The sequence below is a fragment of the Genypterus blacodes genome, unplaced genomic scaffold, assembly GCF_046128005.1.
Source record: "Genypterus blacodes isolate CSIRO-AG114 ecotype Tasmania unplaced genomic scaffold, CSIRO-AGI_Gbla_v1 ptg000076l_1, whole genome shotgun sequence".
Classification (NCBI taxonomy): Eukaryota; Metazoa; Chordata; class Actinopteri; order Ophidiiformes; family Ophidiidae; genus Genypterus; species Genypterus blacodes.
Genome location: NW_027466885.1, coordinates 2,884,573 through 2,894,683, shown reverse-complemented (window position 1 = coordinate 2,894,683; position 10,111 = coordinate 2,884,573).

Below are 10,111 nucleotides of genomic sequence, written 5' to 3'. Positions count from 1 at the left end.
AGCCACTGCCTCCCTATAACGCACGTATAACGCACATAGACACACACACACACTCCCAGAACATCCACATCCACATTCTTGAAACACTGAGAGACACTATGAGATGATACTCAGACAGTACCAGAGAGTATTCATCCTTAAATGGGTCCTCCTTCATATTACAGGTGAGTAATTGTGTATGGAATGCATTTAGTATATTTTACGAGTAGTTTTTGTAATGTGTGGGTGTGTGTTTGTGTTCCAGTAGGTAGTGTGTGTGTAATGTGTGTCATCGTGTTGTAGGTTTCGTGAGAAGTCTTATCTGACAGAAACATGACACACGGCTGCTCGTCTGCTGATTGCTATCAGCTTCTCCCTAGTGACTCCGATACAACCAACACCAACAACATACAGCTTCCTTTAAATGCCTTCTTTCAAATATCTTAGGATGCTACTTAAAATGCTTTACTTTAATACTTCCTAATTCTTGATAATTCCATTAAATTAAAACATCCATTCTAAAACATTCAGCACATACACACACACACTGACACTTTTTGCAGATGGGGAGTGTGTGGCAGGCAGCACTTGAGCTTCTTCTGGAAATTTCCGCTTCATTAAAAGCTGAACCATGGTGAGGAATTCCTAACACTGGACTCATATCAGGCTTCAGATCAGGGAACATGTTTTGTGATTAAGTATTGTTGCGGTGATTGTTGTATAGATTCAGTACTTTTATACTAACTGTAGTATAGTTGAAGTATTGTTCGATGTTTGCAATAAACCACTCTCGGAAACTTAGTTTTCGTTCCATCCTGAACTGTTTTCAGCTGTTTATTTTGATCCAAACTAGTCATACCTGTTGCTTTTTAATCTGCCCATCATCCATTCACTCGTCTATCTCTTGACTCATCCTCTATCTCTTTCATCCGTCTATCCTCAGCCGCCTGTTTTTTTATCAGTACAGTTCATCTCAATGTCAGGACGCGCAGAAACATCACGTAGGCATTAAGACCGTCATGGTTCCCCCAGCAGCCGGGACATGCTGGTAGCTTTGATCATCCTTCAAAACAAACCGCTCAACCAATAAGGAGAAATACTAAGGTAACATAAACTACACAAGAGAGCAGAGCAACTGCTGCAACACCGGCAACACCAGCAACTGCAACATGCTGGCAGCTTTGATCATCCTCTAGGACCAGCCGCTGTGCTGACCCAACAGAGGGGCAGAGCTACTGAGGTTATATAGTCCAGACAGAGACCAACACGAGTCACACGACCACCAACGGCACAGTGAGACCAACAAAACAGCAGCAACACAGAGCAACACTGTTAAATACCAAGCAACACAGGCAATAACAGGATGAACTGGATCAGGATCACTTCAATCCACACAAGGAACTTTTCCTTTCCACAGACAGACAGACACACACAAAGACACACACACACAGACAGGGCATTGGGTTAATAGGAGGATACAGTGAGCAGCTCTGTTGACAGATTAATGAAGTGATGTACATTGGCAGTGAAACGTGTCCTGACATGATGTACAAATCCATGAATACACATTGATGTATTTAATGGAACTGATCAGCAATATAAACCTACCTTAATTATCAAAATAATGTATATATTTTCTGCATGAAAACAGTGTTCTTGGCCATTGAAATCTATTGGAATTGAATTAAGAAGAATAATAACTTGATGTCATTTTTTATGTCAAAATTAAAACTCATGACCATCTTCACTTTTGAAGAATGTCTTTATAAAATGTATGTATGTTTATTCAACATAAAGAATACGGGCATTGTTTGTGTATTTGTGTGTGTGTGTGTGTGTGTATGTGTGTGAGGGTGTGAGAACATTAACAGACTAACAGGCCTAATCCAGATTTAGTAAACACAGATATGAAACATTTGAGAGATTAAAGCTGCACAGACAAATAAGGATATGAGGGATAATACACAGATTATGCGCACGAACACACACACACAAACACACACACACACACACACACACACACACACACACACACACACACACACACACACACACACAGCAGCTAAACTCTAGTTTGTGTGATGTGCTTTGTCAGATATGCTCTGTCTCTCTCTTTCTCTTTCTCTCTCTCTCACACACCGTCTGTCTGTCTTTCTCTCCCTCTCTCTGCACCCCCACTCCCCCTCAAGTTCAGACTTGTCCTGTCAGTCTCTTTTCGTCTCGTTAAGATAAACTTTGCGAAAATGAACTTCATTCTTTTTCAATGAACCAGAACCACTTCCTGTTCTGTCAAAACAGCAGCAGAAGAAAAAAGTTTGTGACTTTACCTTCACTTTCATCTTTTTATACCCTCTGTCAAATTCACATGTGATATGTTACATGTCATACATGAAGTGTCCCGAAAACTGTGTGCCTTTATCATTTGATTACAGTTAAGTTATTACAGTTAATTTATCGGCTTCTTATTATTTCCTCCATCATCAAGATAGTGTTTTCACTCTCGTCTATTACTCAGTGAAAGGCCAGACAGTGCTGCGCCTGATAGACTGAAGGTTTGTTAGAAATTAATGCAAAATACAGGTAAAAATTTAACTCAGAAGATTAAGGGGACTTACAGGTTCACTGCAACAAAGACCATAAACCAGACTGTCCACTGAGTGGCGCTGTAGCCCAGGGCAAGAATAGGGGATAAGTGTTGTAGGTCACTGCTTTTCTACACTGGCATGGACTCCCCCCCCCCTCTAACATGAAGGACAGCATGTCCCCACTGGACGTACGTCTGTAAGCCTTTAGCTAAATATCAAGCTCCCCTTAACCGCCAATAGAGCTTGACAGCCCGCAAGAACAGTGAAGAAGACAAGTAAACACCATTTTACCGTATTACAATCTACACTATTTTGTTTCAGTTTTGTTTTCATTTTGTCTCATTTTGTCAGTTTTTGCTAAATCAGGACATACTGAACAATCATTACTGTGTGTGTTCCAGATTTATTATTGCTGTCTCTTAGACAGAATTAAGCTCTGTTGGACTGGAAATTTACTGGAAGTTAAATTTCTATTTTTCCTTTCTGGCTTAAACGGTTCAGTACAATCTGATGGAATCTCTTCATGTCTTTATTTTCTAGCAGCAGAAGATTCAACAACGACATGCTCTGTTAACAGGTTTCAGGTTTACACATTTAGGACAAAGGTGTTGGAGGTTAACTTCACCTATTTAATAACAGAGTTGCAGTAGTTCTATCTCAGAGTTACACTGGGGTAGTTAGTTTATTGTAGATGAAAGTGCGACATAAACAGGTTTGGTCAGTTTATTTTGTGTTTACTGCAGACAGTGAAAGGTGAAGCTGTTTCACATGATCGATGCTGTTTGTGTGTCATCGCCACTGATCCAAAGAAAGAATGTCAGCTACGCCAACACATGACCTGCTACAGTTCACACACACGCACACACATGCACACACACACAGTCTGGTGCCTGGTTTATCTTAGCACGGACAACATACCAGTTTATTCACATAAATAAAAGTTGAAAATGGCGCAAGAATGGGCAAGAATACACTATGGTGCCTGATGATCAAAACACAAGCACGGTAACTACTGCATCTATCTCACACTTCTACCTGTGATCTCTACAGGAAACGGTCCTTCAGAAGAATTAACCTGCCATCTTAAAGTAAAATATGGCAAAAATGTATTAAATAATTGTTTAGAACAGCTGATAGCTACAGAAAACAAGATAAGCTGCCATCATTTACCGTAACAAAACATTCTGGTTTATCCTTGAACCATTTTCTTAGGACCAAAGAACACCGGTTGTCTACAAATCTGCCCATAGCACGAGACAAATCCTGGTTTAGGCTTTGTCAGAGTGGCAGACATATTTTGTCTAGAATTGTGGAAGGACCCAGAACCTGAGGCGAGGCACAGCTATGGCCATTCATTAATCTTCATCCTCAAGTCCTTTTTATGGCCCACAAGTGGCAAGGACTCCAAATTTGCAGTTATCCCTTCATTTTTCAAACATCAAACTGTTTTATTTTCTGGTGTTGACTGACTTACAACCTCAAGAGGACCCATTTTTTAATCTGTCCTTACTATTTGGGATAAGTGGGGCCCTAATGAGTATAAAACGCAAAATAGTGAAGAGTGTGATCATATGTGTACTACATATGAACTCAAAGAGTGTAACATATTTCTTGCTGTCTGCTATATTTTCTAGCAAAGTGGTATTTATACCACTAGGGGCAACTGGTTTAATTTAAGCACAATGATGTGTAGTGAAGGAAAAATGAAATGTCCACATATGAGGACACAGGGTCTCAGGCGGACATGCCACAGAGAGCTTGAACGACAATGAGCTCCTCTGACATTAGAACCTCAACATCAAATGCTCCATGAAGATCCAAGGAAACTGTCTGATCCAAATGCAATAATTCAGCACACCTTTGACCCCTACCAGGTCAGTGTCAGCTGGAGAAATGTTTGTGTCTAAAAAAGATGGAGGTCTAAACACCCGCTCTGAGCATGCAGTGCCCCCTTCAGGTTGTAATTGTTCAAACAGCTGCATATTCACAGTTATGAGCGCAAACTGACAACAAGAAAAGCAACACATCTCTTAATCAGCTCAGTGGGACCACTATGCATACAGTAGGATCCACTGCCTTATGTGAAGACTTGGCTGGGCAAAGGAAGAAGAGCAGTCCACTCAACAAGTAGCCTGGCTCACCATTACTCAGAGGAGGATAAACTACTTTAGGCCTCCGTGGAAAATGTTTGAAGTGTTTTGCTTTGATGGAAATCAAAAAGTTTGATGCATGTGTTCAGGGATGCATGAAGCTGAGGGCGGGAGGAAAACAATATGAAGTGATAAAGGTTGGGGTAGCAGTACTGGCAAGAACTTCAATCAACTTTCCCACCTGGTGATATGTAAAATGTGATATACTTAGTAACTCTAATTGGTGATATCTTCTCTTCTCTTCCGTAAATGTCAACAGGATTAACAAAACTTACTTTTAAATGTTTGGACTCTTCTAATACCCACGTCAGGGTACAATTAAACAACAGAAACTGAAATTGTGACTTGAAGACCGAAACGACTAAATATTGACATGTTGTGTGTGTGTTGTCGAATTGAATAGAGAGTGAAATAAAACGACAAGCACAAAGTGTTTGATCCAAACACACACAGTGACAGAGACCTCAGAAATATGAAACCACACACACACACACACACACACACACACACATAGAGCGAGGGATACAGTTAATATGAAACAAATAGTAAACCATAATATGGATCACATTATACCACCATCACCATCATCAGATCATCTTCGCTACCACAACCACCATCATCATCATTATTATCATCATCATCATCAACTGCTAAATTTAATGTTTCATGTAGGAGATAAGAAGAGAGGGGCGACAATTCTAAATTTGGTTTTAATGTGAGTACAAATGCAAAAATTAATGAAAGGTGATATCAACCTGATATATTATACCGATTTAATCTGAGATTAGATTAACAAAACCTTATACATGAAGGATGTTCATGTCAGTCCAGATGGATAAAAGCAGAAATGTTTCATCTTAATCAAGAGCAATTGATACACGTGAGAGTTTTGACCCAGTTTCATAAAATATGATACATATAAAACCAAATACATTAAGGGGGGTAATTTATAAAAACAAATGTTACACTAAATAACAATGTTTATTAATTAATAAAAACAAATAAATACACTATTTCACATTATAAATTATGTTAGTGTGGTGCTTAATTTAGTATTAGTATTATTATTATTATTATTATTTTTCATGGATTACCCCCGACTCAGTTTGAATGAGGAACCTCATATGAAGGAAGAGTTTTAAACTGAGTTCATTTTAGCTGATAAGTATGAATAAAGCTGAGTTTGAGTTTCTTCAAGTTGGTCTGTTCAGAGTCGATAAAAAAGCTTTGAAGGAGGTGAGAGGTGGAATAGAGAAGAGGAGAGGAGAGAGATGAAAAGCCCCAGAGAAGCAGAGGAGGTGAACAGATGGGTTTCCACCACTGAAACAAAACAAGAGGGCATTACTATGAATGGGAAACAACTGAAGGAGGTAAAAAGATGAAAGCAAAGGAGGAAAGGAGTAGGAGGGGAGAGCAGGAGGTGAAGATCTAATGGAAGAAAAGGGAATAAGAGGAAATCCGAGGAGCAAACTGGAATTAGCTGTGCTATAGGGCTTTTTTTTCCAAGAGCATTTCTTAATAAATCCACTTCTGATCAGGATTGTTTATTTTACTAGCACTATAACTACATTTCCCTAAATTTACACAACATGTAATAAATGAGTACTGTACATTCTGCATTATAGTTATGAGTTTGCTCTAGATGGCATGCAGGGCCCAAGAAAAGGTTCTGGGCCACTGGGGAGCTTTGAGTGGAGGTGTGCTGGGTTCTGGGTGGCAGGCCTGGACTCTGGGTGCTGTCCTGGGGCCCTGGCTGAAATATTTGGTCTATGGGTGACATGCTGGGTCCCTGGGTGGTGTGCTAGGGTCTGGATGGTGGGCTGGGCCCCTGGTGCTCACAGGACACATCAACATGTGACCTTGTAGAGATGAAAGGAGGTGGAAATGGAGGTGAAGAGTTCTGGACACCAGCTGGTTTCTGATTGTTAAAACGACTAAGAGCCACTGCTCCTTTAAAAACCTCTCCTCTTCATCACTCCTTGTCTTCTCAGAGTGTCTATATCTCCCCTCTTCATTTCCTCTCAATTTATATTGGTGGCTTGACAGATTTGACCATGAAACTTTTTTTAGTATAAATTATTTTCAATTGTGTATGTCTGTTTTTTTTTTTTACATGAATGTGTTTCTTCTCCGTTTCCTTTATAAAGCAGCCAACCTTCAGTGTTCTACTGCCATCTAGTGTCTTCTCTACCGATGACTTAATACAAACAAACACACTGATGAGAGTTAAAAAAACCTGGAAAATGTTTTCTGAATATTCCCAAACATCGACTTAAGAGTAAAAATAAAGTTGTGAAGCCTCAGAGTATCTATAGGCTATATGTGCTTGGATCACAATAAATGAAAGTAGGTGGAAGTTCTTGTTACTACTCCTGCTAGTACCCCAACCTCCATAGCTTCATGGCTCATTATTAAGGTTTTAACTGATCAACTTTCATTTATATTTTGTAAATATAATAATATAATATATTTTAATATTTTGTATAATAAAGCACTCATTCTAAACTTGATAGCTGCAACACGTTCCAAAGAAGTTAGAGTGTGGGAAACAATCTAAGACTGGGAATGTTGAAAAAACATTCTACAGGTAAACAGGTGATGCAATAATGATTGAGTATAAGATGAGCATCCATTAAGGGTTGGTCATTTATGAGGAATGATGGTTCAAGGTTCAGCAATTTGCATAAACCTGTGTGAGCAAATATGCCAAAAGTTTCAAAATAACATCTCTCAATTAAAAGGACTTAAGGGATTTCACCATCTACAGTCCATACTATTATTCAAAGATTCACATGATTCTGTGCCTAAAGGTCAACGCTGAAAACTGAATGCTTGTGATCTTCCAGCCCTCAGAGGGCACTGCACTAAAAACCGGTATGCTTCTGTGATGATGTCACCACATGGGCCCCAGAATACTTTGAGAGACCGTTGTCAGTAAACACAGCTCATTGCTGCATCTACAAATACAAGTTAATACTGTACAACACAAGAGGAAGCCACATATCAACAACATACAGAAACACTGCAGACTTCTCTGGTCTCGAGTGAATCTCAGATGGACAGCGGGAATGTGTATTGTGGTCTGACGAGTCGACCTTTCAGATTGTTTTTGAAAATAATGGCTGTCATGTTCTCAGGACCAAAGAAGAAAAAGACTATCCAGATTGTTACCACTGTTCAAAGGTGAGTGCCCATTGTGTGGATAACACTTACTTACACTTACCAGTAAAACAAGGAGAGGGCACAGTGTGGCTTCTGACCTGTCTGCAGTCCAGCCCTTTCTCCCAAACGTGTGACGCATTATGAAGAGCAGAATACGACAGCAGAAATGCCTGACTGCTGAGCAACCGGTCTTCTATCAAGCAAGAATGAGAAAAAAAAAGATCTTTCAAAACTACAATTAGTGTCCTCAGCTCAGAGTGTCCTATTCCAATGTTTTCCAGACCTTCATCAGTGCAGTTTTACACACACACAGCTGACACAGGCGACCTCGGTACCTGGTCACATTAATTCACCAAGCACTGATACAAGAAATCCTCTGAAGTCATTCTCACAGTCAAACCTCCCAATTATGTTGTTTTATTTTCCTTTAAAAAATAAAACATTAACAGTGTTATTGTGTTAAATAAACATTAACAGTGTAATTGTGTTAAATAAACATTAACAGTGTAATTGTGTTAAATAAGGATTAACAGTGTAATTGTGTTAAAATAAACACAAACAGTGTTACTATGTTAAACATATACAGTGTTATTGTGTAAAACAAACATAAACAGTGTTATTGTAGTTTTCGCAGACTGACAGTATGAAGTTCCTCTCTCGTCAGTTGTCAGAGGCAGTATTGCAGGTTGAATAGTAAAGAAAAACCAACAAATACATAGTTTCTATATTTGTGACAAGTTGCTTTATTTATAATTTATTGTGGTTAAGTGAGTAAAGCAACATCCAGAGTGTTTGAGTGTTTCCTCCATCATACAGAAAATAAATGAACAAAAGGACAGCAGGAGCCATGTTCACACAGTCACCGAAGATGAGACTTCATGGAATGGGGGGGTGGGGTGTCTTTAACTAGGCACTACAGGTACCTGACACTAGGGGGCGTGGCTGGTCTCTAATATGATATACTACTAGGGGATCGTGGTTGGTATTCTGAGTAAATCACATCCTCTAGTAACTAAAAACACAGCAAAAACGCTGTCCTACACTGTCCACTGTCCCTGCACTGCATGCTGGGATCTGCTATTGATTGTGTCACATTGTGGGGTAATTTGAGTCCATGTCAGGTTCTAATGAATCTTATAAAGGTGGTCACACAGATTATAGAGCAAAGATGGGAGCTCATGGTGAAGTGATCCAACTTTGAAAGGCCTGGTGAGAGGCTGAGAACCAAGTGTAAACTAAGTGTGATCGCACTGTGATCACATATGATTTATTTTGGCTGCCATGCTGAGGATTGAAACACAGTTATTTAGCGCAAAATGGCCAAAGTGATAAAAGACTTTATGCTGCGTTCGAGTGCTCATTAGGAGGTGGTATATGCCACTGGTTATACATAACCATATGGTTATACATAAGACTTCAGTGTGTTTGAGTGCTTCTCAGAAGGAACAATATAGTACTAACTATAGAGGTGCAGACAATCTTGTTTTTTTTAAATGCATAGTATGTTAACATTAAACAGAAATTCATCATGTTGATATTAATATTGGACTGATGAACTGTGTGGCATCAGCAATCCTAAATTTATGACTTGCAAATGTGATTTTGTCAACTCTTCCATTGCAATTTCCATGTCTTAATGTTGCCATTTCCCAATTTCCAACACCGCTGGAAAGCAGCATTACAATAGCTTCCACCATAGAGGTCTGAGCAGCTCTGATCCAAGTTCTAGGTTCCGGATAGGTGCAAGTGCTAGTCACTCTAGGTCCTGTTTGGTCTGCATTAATCCAGGTCAGAAGCAGTCCAGGATCTGATCAGGGGGGAGATTCTTTCTGAATGATAGGACCAGGATCAGGACAAAGAGCTACTTCTCAAACTGGGTACATTCTCTGCTCCTGAACGAGGCCTTCAAAGCCAAGAAATGTAAAAAACGTTTTAGGTTCCAGTTGGATCGGCCCTTCAGGTGTCAACAATGACAAAACCAGCTTTTCTATTGGCTGGTTCACAGTGCTATCTGAACTACAAACACACGCTTGATCTGACCCACACAGAGCAAACATGATGGTGAATTTCCTAAAGTGCTTAAGTCCAATATCTCAATTTCTCTCAGCAGCCAACTTCCATGTAAATGTATGACATGGAAGTTATCACCTCACCAAAACCTTTTACATGAGAACAAATGTCAAATTTAAGGGAGCTCCATGTTTTACTTATGCAAATAGACATTAAACCTTTCAA